Source organism: Narcine bancroftii, chromosome 12 (genome assembly GCF_036971445.1).
Source record: "Narcine bancroftii isolate sNarBan1 chromosome 12, sNarBan1.hap1, whole genome shotgun sequence".
NCBI lineage: Eukaryota > Metazoa > Chordata > Chondrichthyes > Torpediniformes > Narcinidae > Narcine > Narcine bancroftii.
The window spans coordinates 92621094-92629454 of record NC_091480.1 but is presented as its reverse complement, the minus strand read 5'-3'; the positions used below and the strand labels follow the sequence as shown (position 1 = coordinate 92629454).

At 39.4% G+C, this 8361-nt stretch overlaps 1 pseudogene; it reads left to right on the top strand.

Moving 5' to 3' along the window:
• Positions 1 to 619: 619 nt before the first annotated feature.
• Positions 620 to 729, top strand: LOC138747801 (U2 spliceosomal RNA; annotated as a pseudogene).
• Positions 730 to 8361: the final 7632 nt, after the last annotated feature.

Here is an 8361-nt window from a genome sequence, read left to right as displayed (position 1 = left end):
CAGCATCATGCTGAAGAAGATTGAAAAGAGGGTTGGTGCGAGAACGCAGCCTTGCTTCACGCCATTGTTAATGGAGAAGGGTTCAGAGAGCTCATTGCTGTATCTGACCCGACCTTGTTGGTTTTCGTGCAGTTGGATAACCATGTTGAGGAACTTGGGGGGGCATCCGAGGTGCTCTAGTATTTGCCAAAGCCCTTTTCTACTCACGGTGTCTTGTATGGTTGGGGAAAACCCATGCAGACACCGGGAGAGCATACAAACTCCTTACAAACCACATCAGATTTGAACCTGGGTTGCTGGCGCTGTGATAGTATCATGCAAACTGCTATACTAACCGTCCCGCCAAGGGATCTTACTTCTGTTCCCTCTTACTCGTTGGACAGAGGAAAGCTCTTGGCCTGTGGCTGTTCTCACAGAATTTCGCACAGCTGATGCCTTGACTCACGTAAGAATACCCTTGTCTTTTATGTGCTGTGAATTTCACCTGAAATGTGGAAAATGTTTCCTAATTTTTTTCCAAGCAGACATAAATGTAGTTTTTATTCTTAAACCTGCCTGTTCTTTATTTCTTGAACAAGGGCTTAGGCTCGAAAATTTGGTAGTATAAGCGCCGGTAAATATTGCTTCACAACCTTTTGGCTGAGATCAATTGTAGTATCTGTTCTTATCAGTTTAATATCTGATACATTCCTTCTCTCTAAATTGGGCGGCACGGTTGGTGTACCGGTTATCAGAATGCCTTTACAGCGCCAGCGATCAGGACCAAGGTTCAAATCCCGTGCTGTCTGTAAGGAGTTTGTATATTCTCCCCGTGTCTGCATGGGTTCCCTGGGGCTCCAGTTTCCTCCCACTGTTTGAAACATACTGGGGGTGTAGGTTAATTGAGTGTAAAGTGGGTGGCACAGACTTGTGGGTCTAAATGGCCTGTTACCATAATGTACATCGAAATTTAATATCTTTACTCCTTTGGGCACTGTGAGACTGGCTGAGTTCCTGCAACATTTACCGATATGTGTGTTTTTGACATAAATATACAGTAAGAATATTTAAATTGTTGCTTTTGTGGCTGGGAGTACTAATCTTTTTATCAAGGGACTTTTGTTAGGAAGGGCACTTGAGTGACAGAACCAAGAACAGAAGACACAGTTGGCATCGCGGTTTGTGCAACACTGGTACAGCGCCAGCAATTGGAATCAGGATTAGAATCCTGTGCTGTCTGTAAGGAGTTTGCACATTCTCCCCATGTCTGTGTCCATTTTCCCCGGGGGCTCTGGTTTCCTCCCACCATTCAAAAAAACGTATTAGGTGTTGTAGGTCAATTGGGTGGCATGGGCTCATGGGCCAAAATGGTCTGTTACCGTTGCTATGCGACTGAATTTATTTTTAAATTAAATTTAAATATAACAAATTTTTAGAATAAAGAAGGGTGGGTGATCTTAAGATTCAGATTACCATAGTTAAGGTTAGCCAGGTAAAAGAAGGAAAGAATGGTCAAGGTTAGAGTATGATGACCTCAACCACAGCTCTGTGTAAACGCTAAATAAATGTAAGCAGGATAAAGGAATAGTGGACAGTTTTATCAGGTAGATGAAAAGGAGTCTTGTGTCAAGCATAAGTGCTGGTGTGGGACAGTTGGCTTGAAAGGCCTGTTTCTGTATTGTCAAATTCTGTGATTTTTGTCAAATCAATTTTGATTCTGCACATCTGTTTTCTTGTGCAGCTGGTGTGAAATGGAACTGAAGTTCATTTGCGACTCATTTCGTTGCTAACTTGATCCGGAGGGTGGTGACCAGCCTCCCATTAGTTACCCTGCGATGTTGATGTGTGAAATCTGGGGAGCGATAATCTGAAGCAATTGAGGAATAAGGGTGACTGTATTAAAGGAATTAAGAAACATGGGATGGAGAAAAGGGGGAAAATCACTAGACATTGACTTCCATTATTTTTTTTAAGATTAAAAGATAAGAAAATTAAGCTTTGATGATATGGGTATATTCTGAGTTCCTCCCAAAGTCCTGCAGAGTAATATGTAGAATCTAATTACAATATTTAGGGCGGCACGATTGGCCTAGCGGTTAGTTTACAGTGCCAGTGAAAGGGACGGGGTTCTAATCCAGCGCTGTCTGTAAGTCGTTTGTACATTCTCCTTGTGTTTGTGTGGGTTTTCTCTGGGGGCTCAGGTTTCCTTTCACTGTTTAAAAAGTAGCGGGAGTGTAGGTTAATTAAGTGTAAATTGGATGGCCTGGACTCCTAGGCTGAAATGCCTGTTACCATACTGTATGTCTAAATTTAAATATTTTTATTTAAATTTAAATTTTTTGAAATGAATTTTAAATAAGTGACGGGTTAAACCTGATTACTTGATGAATGTAAAATTGCATTCTAACCACTCTCTGGGCAATAGAGTTATCCGCTAAATCTGCTATTGGAGTTATTGGAGATTGTCTTGCATTAAGATTTAGTGGAAAATGAAATTAAAGCAGTCAAATAGGATTAATCTGGCTGGCATGATGGGCTGAAGGGCCAATTTCTATGCTGTAGAACTCTACAACTACTAACAAACTCCTTCATTTAGTCTCACCTGCAAATCCAAACATGCAAATTTTAACTTTATCAAATGTAGGAGTTAGCGAAATGCCTTTACAGCACCAGCGATTGGGACCGGTTCAGGGTTCGAATACCACCCAGTCTATAAGGAGCTTGTACATTCTCCCCATGTCTGTGTGGGTTTTCCTCGGGGGCTCCGGTGTCCTTCCACCCTTCAAAAATGTAGGTTAATGGGTAAAATGGGTGGCATGGACTCTTAGGGCCGAATTGGCCTGTTGCAGTGCTGTATGTCTAATTTAATTTGAACGTCTGTGGGATCTCATGGGTACATCTTCTAAGTCATTGATCTTGTTCATCAAATACTTGTCCAAGCAAATTGCATGAGGTGATTTCTGCAATTTTCCTGAAAAGATCCCACTCTGGGGTCCGATATCCCAATGATTCACAAAGCAGTTTCATGATAAGCCTGAAGGCATTACTTGCTATTTTTCAATTGGATATGAAATGAGTGCGGGGTGATTTGAGGGACTTGCTGCATTTATTATGAAGCAAAAATTCTAAATAATTAGATCACAATGCAATGGAGAATATTAATATATCTGCAAAAAAACAAAACTACACCTGGTTAAGTACTTTGCTGCTCTCCCAGAAGCATAATTCTGTCAAAGCTATTTGGGTGTAAGGTACAGAGGGATTGCAGGGTAAACCATATTGTGTGGTGGTGTTGATTCCCATACAAGTGTATGGCCTTTGTTTGGTGACAAAAAGAACTGTGTTCAACTTCTCCTCTCTGCCACCCTTCCCTTACCCTTCCCTTACCCTTCCCCCAGACCAACATTTTATTATCGTTGACCTTTCAATCTTTAAGTATTGGATTTGAAGTCTCAGTTTGCTGAATGGAGATGTTCAGTGACCAATCACTCTGGCCCGTCATGCACCAAGCTGGGAGCCTGCACTCCTAATTATCCATTAACAGCTGCAAGGCAACACTGACACTTTCCTAATGGAAGTCATTGGATATTTTACCTCTGAGTATTTCAAGATTCCTTTTATTGTCACGAAATAATATATTGCGAACATGTAAGGCAGATAAAAAGTCACCATTAGTATTGCCTGATGCCCCTTATAGCAGCAATTCTCAACCTTTTTCTTTCCGCCCACATCCCACCTTAAGCAATCCCTTACTAATCACAGAACACCTATGGCATAGGGATTACTCAAAGTGGGATGTGAGCGGAAAGAAAAAGGTTGAGAACCACTGCCTTACAGTAAAAGAAGCATCAATGAGTATCTGTGGATTTTCCTCCAGTAATCCCGCACCTGTCTTTGTATTTGTTTTGAATTAATTGACCTTCTCTTTCGATTTTTAATCTTTACAAAAGAAAAGCAAGTAGGAGTCTGCTTTCCAGATATTTTGAAGGTAATTTTATCCTCCCCTCCCACCCATGGAAGGTTAAATTCCTCAAAACAGTTCTTTGGAGCTTAATGGTTTCAGATGAAGCTTGCAACCTTTTTCAGACATCAGCATCTAACAGGTGGCAGGAAGGTAACCCATGAATCATTTCAGCAGGCTGAAATAAACAGCAAATGAATCTCAGTTCCAAAATATATAATTTGCATTCATAACAGTAAAATGGGAAAGGATGAAGGCGCAATGGATGTTGTTTGCACAAACATGGTGGAGAAACTCAGCAAATCACACAGCAAAGATAAAGATACATAACCAAAATTTTGGGCCTAGCCTTTTATCAAGGTAGGAGCGAAATGCAGGCAGGCACGAATGAAATGGTTGGGGGAGGGGTCCACGGGATATGGGTGGGAGGGCAGAAGAGGTAAAAAAGCTGAGAAATGTTAGGAGGGGACAGTTCTCAAAATGGAAGGTGAAGGGTGTGGATAGTTGGGGGAAAGGAAAAGGGAGTTGCATGATGTGTTGAGTCAAAGGTTCATTTGATTAAATTTTTCTCGCACAGAAATCTTTTAGCCCATCTGGTTCATGCTAACTTTCATGCTCCATAGAGGTATTTGTTGGTGACAATGTTGTATTGCTAGTGATTGATGCTGTTGAGAATTTTCTTGGCAACCAAACTACATCCAGCTGATTGACAGCATGCTTCAAGCACACAAAACCATGAAGGGCAACATGTCATTCAAAAATCATTTTCTGCATTTGCACTTGGACTTCTTCCCCACTGATCTTGGTGCAGTGAGTGACAAACAAGGTTGAAAGGTTTCACCAGGACATTGCGACCATGCGGGATCAGGGCAAATCCTGGCCGACTATTGTTGGACACTGACACGAGAGGCATCAGATGCTGAGTACAAATGAAAATTGTTGTCAGTTGTATGAGAACAATGTGTCACCATCATTATGTGATTAAACATGCTACATTCAATAAAATTTAATTTAATGTTTCTTCAAATTCCTACATGATACAGCATATCTGAAATTATCTTTGTGTTTAGCTTGAAGTTGTCTATCATAGTCCCCATTTCTTTTTCACCAAACAAACCTTTTGAAAAGAATTGTTGTTTAATGCAATCTTTGACATAAGCGTGCTATGTTGATGACTCTCAGGGAATGCAAAGCAATAAAGCCAGGCAGCCATCTTGGCCATTTGAAAGGAGACACACAGGGGACTGCAGATGCTGGAACCTAGTGCAATAACCAATCTGATGGAGGATTGAGCAGCATCAAAGGGAGGAATAGGACTGTCAGTGTTACGGGTAAGAAACATTCATCAAGACTTTAGGGGTTCCAGCCGGAATTCTTGGCAATTCTTTATCTTTCACTGATGCTGCTTCACCCATTTCTTTCCTCCAGCCGATTGTGTTTTGAACATAGAAAGAGTTGTTGGACGAGTTGTAAAAATAGGTTTGGTTCCCATGAGGAGGGACCCGGGGATGGCTCAGTCACCCTGTCTGACATGCTTCCTCTAGCTGCTACTGAACAGGTCTGATCACTTTTCTTATTTTCCAACATTTAAAACTTGAAAACTGGGCAGGTCCAAAAGTGTCCACCCATCCATCACCCATCCCTGCCCCAAGGCATCTCTCCCTGAATCTTGCCTTCCCACACTTGAGGTGTCCCACACCCCGAGTTGCACCACCCAGCCACCGATGTGATTAGTGAAACAAGCAGACAGGGAAGATGATGGATCAAATCCAAGTCACGCAATGGCAAATCATCGAGCGGGTCTCCATGGCAGGATTAAAACATTCCTATGAATTCCGTGAAAGTGCTTTATAGGCTTATGTCAACTGCGCATGAACTGAGCTTGTAAAACCACTTGAGTGGTTTGTAACACACCCTCAGCCTCTCTGTTGTTAAACTCTTTTTGCTGCCTTTCAATCAAACAAAACATGGCATTTTAAGGTTGAACCAGAAGAGCTGAAATAATTCAGTAGTTGATCAAAAATGTTTGCAAACTGTGTGGCCCAAAGATTGAACCTGGCATTTGAAGTCAGTCATACAGAACAACTCAGAAATAACAGAATATGAACACAACTAATTCAGACAGTAGTCAACATGACAGCTTCAGACACTTAAAGTTTCAGAGCTTCCATTGGAATGTGCTCATCCCTCAAAGCAGCTTCATAAAGGTTGCTGCTTCCATTTTGACCGACTTCTGTCAGGCGATCATTAAGAGGACATATACATGGACCTTGTGAAATGAAGCAGGCACAGTAAATATCCAATGACGACTAGTTCATTTAAAATCACTATTTTCTTTCCTTGACACATCAGGCTTATAGGAAATAGAAGGCTCTGGTTGAGAGCCAGCAGGAGTGTAATGGGATGCAGTGGTTTCCTGTAGTGTACCATTTGAGGATGTTAATGAAGTTGTAAAAGTGGAAGAAAGGCAACAAAGCATAGACATTGCTGTCGGACTGAGAATGGAATGAAACAGACAATGGCCATTCAATAGGCAGTTTCCGTCCTTGTAATTTCTCATAAAACATGTCATTTGATATAATTCCTCATACAATATTCAACCTAGAGCATTGCCAGAGCTAATGCTGCACTGTTCTAAGGAATAATCATATTGGAGAGCTTGTTCTGGCACTGGGACTGGAACGACAATTCCATCAAATTTATCATCAACTTCATATCCTTCAGAACGCTCTGGTAGCAACATTTACAAAACTCACCTTTTGATCTTCTCAATCAGCCCGGGTCTAGTGCAATTAACTTCCCACCTTGATTCCTGTATTCCCAGACACTCGGATCCAAGCCCTGATCTTCACTCTGCTCCTCACTGCATGAGGCAATGATCTGCGACCAGCCGAATATCTTGATCAGTCTTCTGATATTTAAACTTCCTCTTCTCATCCCGTTTCCCCACCATCAATCCATCTTTTTTCAAATTTTATTTAAAGATAGAAAAAACATAACATACAGTCCAGTAATCATCAAAAATTGATTTTTACAAAGATATATATATATATATATATATATGTATATATATTTATATATATAAAACAAGAAAAAAACCAGAAAAATAAAATAAAATTTAATAAAAAACCCAAACCCACCCTCCCACCCCTTCAGCCAGCTCCCTTAAGGGGAGCCAAAAATATAAATTATATGTAAAATAAATTATAAATGTTAAGAACAATTCAAAGTAAATATGGAGGCCATTTGCTAACAAAAAAGGAATAATTATCATGTAAATTATAGGTAATTTTTTCCATAACAATACAGGTTTTCAATTCATTGTGCCAATGTAGTATATATTTGTCTTTCCAAGTACTCGCAACACATTTACACGCTACTGATAACACCAAACGTACAAAAGCAATTTGAATTTTATCCATACCTAATCCCCTCAACAAAATCAAATTAGTCAACAAGAAAATTGTTGGGTCTAATGGTAATGTAGTTATACAATTTTTCCAAAACTACTTTAATTCCTTGCCAGAATGGTTGAACTTTAACACAAGTCCAAACAGCATGTAAAAAAGTTCCAATACATGAATCACATCTAAAACTTAAGTCTGAATTACTAAACTCATATTTTTTCAGTTTCTCCGGAGTCCAATATAATTGATATAAAAAATTATAATTAACCATTCCATGTCTTGCATTAGTCAATTTGATTACATTGTCCTGACACATATCTGCCCAATCATCTTCAGGAAAAATAAGCACTAAATCACTCTTCCATTTAAGTTTAGATTTTTCCCAATCTGGTTTATCCATATTATCTTGTAACAAATTGTACATAATGAAAATATAACCCTTCTTTGGGTCAGAGGAAATCAAATACTCAAATCTCGACAAAGTAGGTAAATTCATCTCTCTACCATAATTATCCTTTACCAAGGCTCTTAGTTGGTAATACACAAACAAAGAATTTACAGATATATCAAATCTCTCTCTCAATTGATTAAAAGAAAAAAATTGTCCTATTTTAAAAAATCCAGATCTTTAACAAATGTTTCAATACCGGCATATTATATTCTTGTAACAAATTCAAGTTCCAATGAAATATAAATTCATGTACCTCGACCTCAGAAATACACACCATTTCCACCTTATCCTAGCTAGGATGTTGATCTAGATCCATCAACCTGCTAATAAACTTCAACTGGGCCGCTTCATAATAATTTTGAAAATGTGGTAACTGAAGTTCACCTAACGCATATTTTCATGTAAGTTTATACAATGCCACTTGAGCTAATTTACCTTTTCATAAAAACTCCCACACTACCTTATTTAAATCCTGAAAAAAACCTTTTGAAAGTAAACAAGGTATTGACTGAAATAAATATTGAATCTGGGGAAAAATGTTCATTTTAATACAATTGACCCTA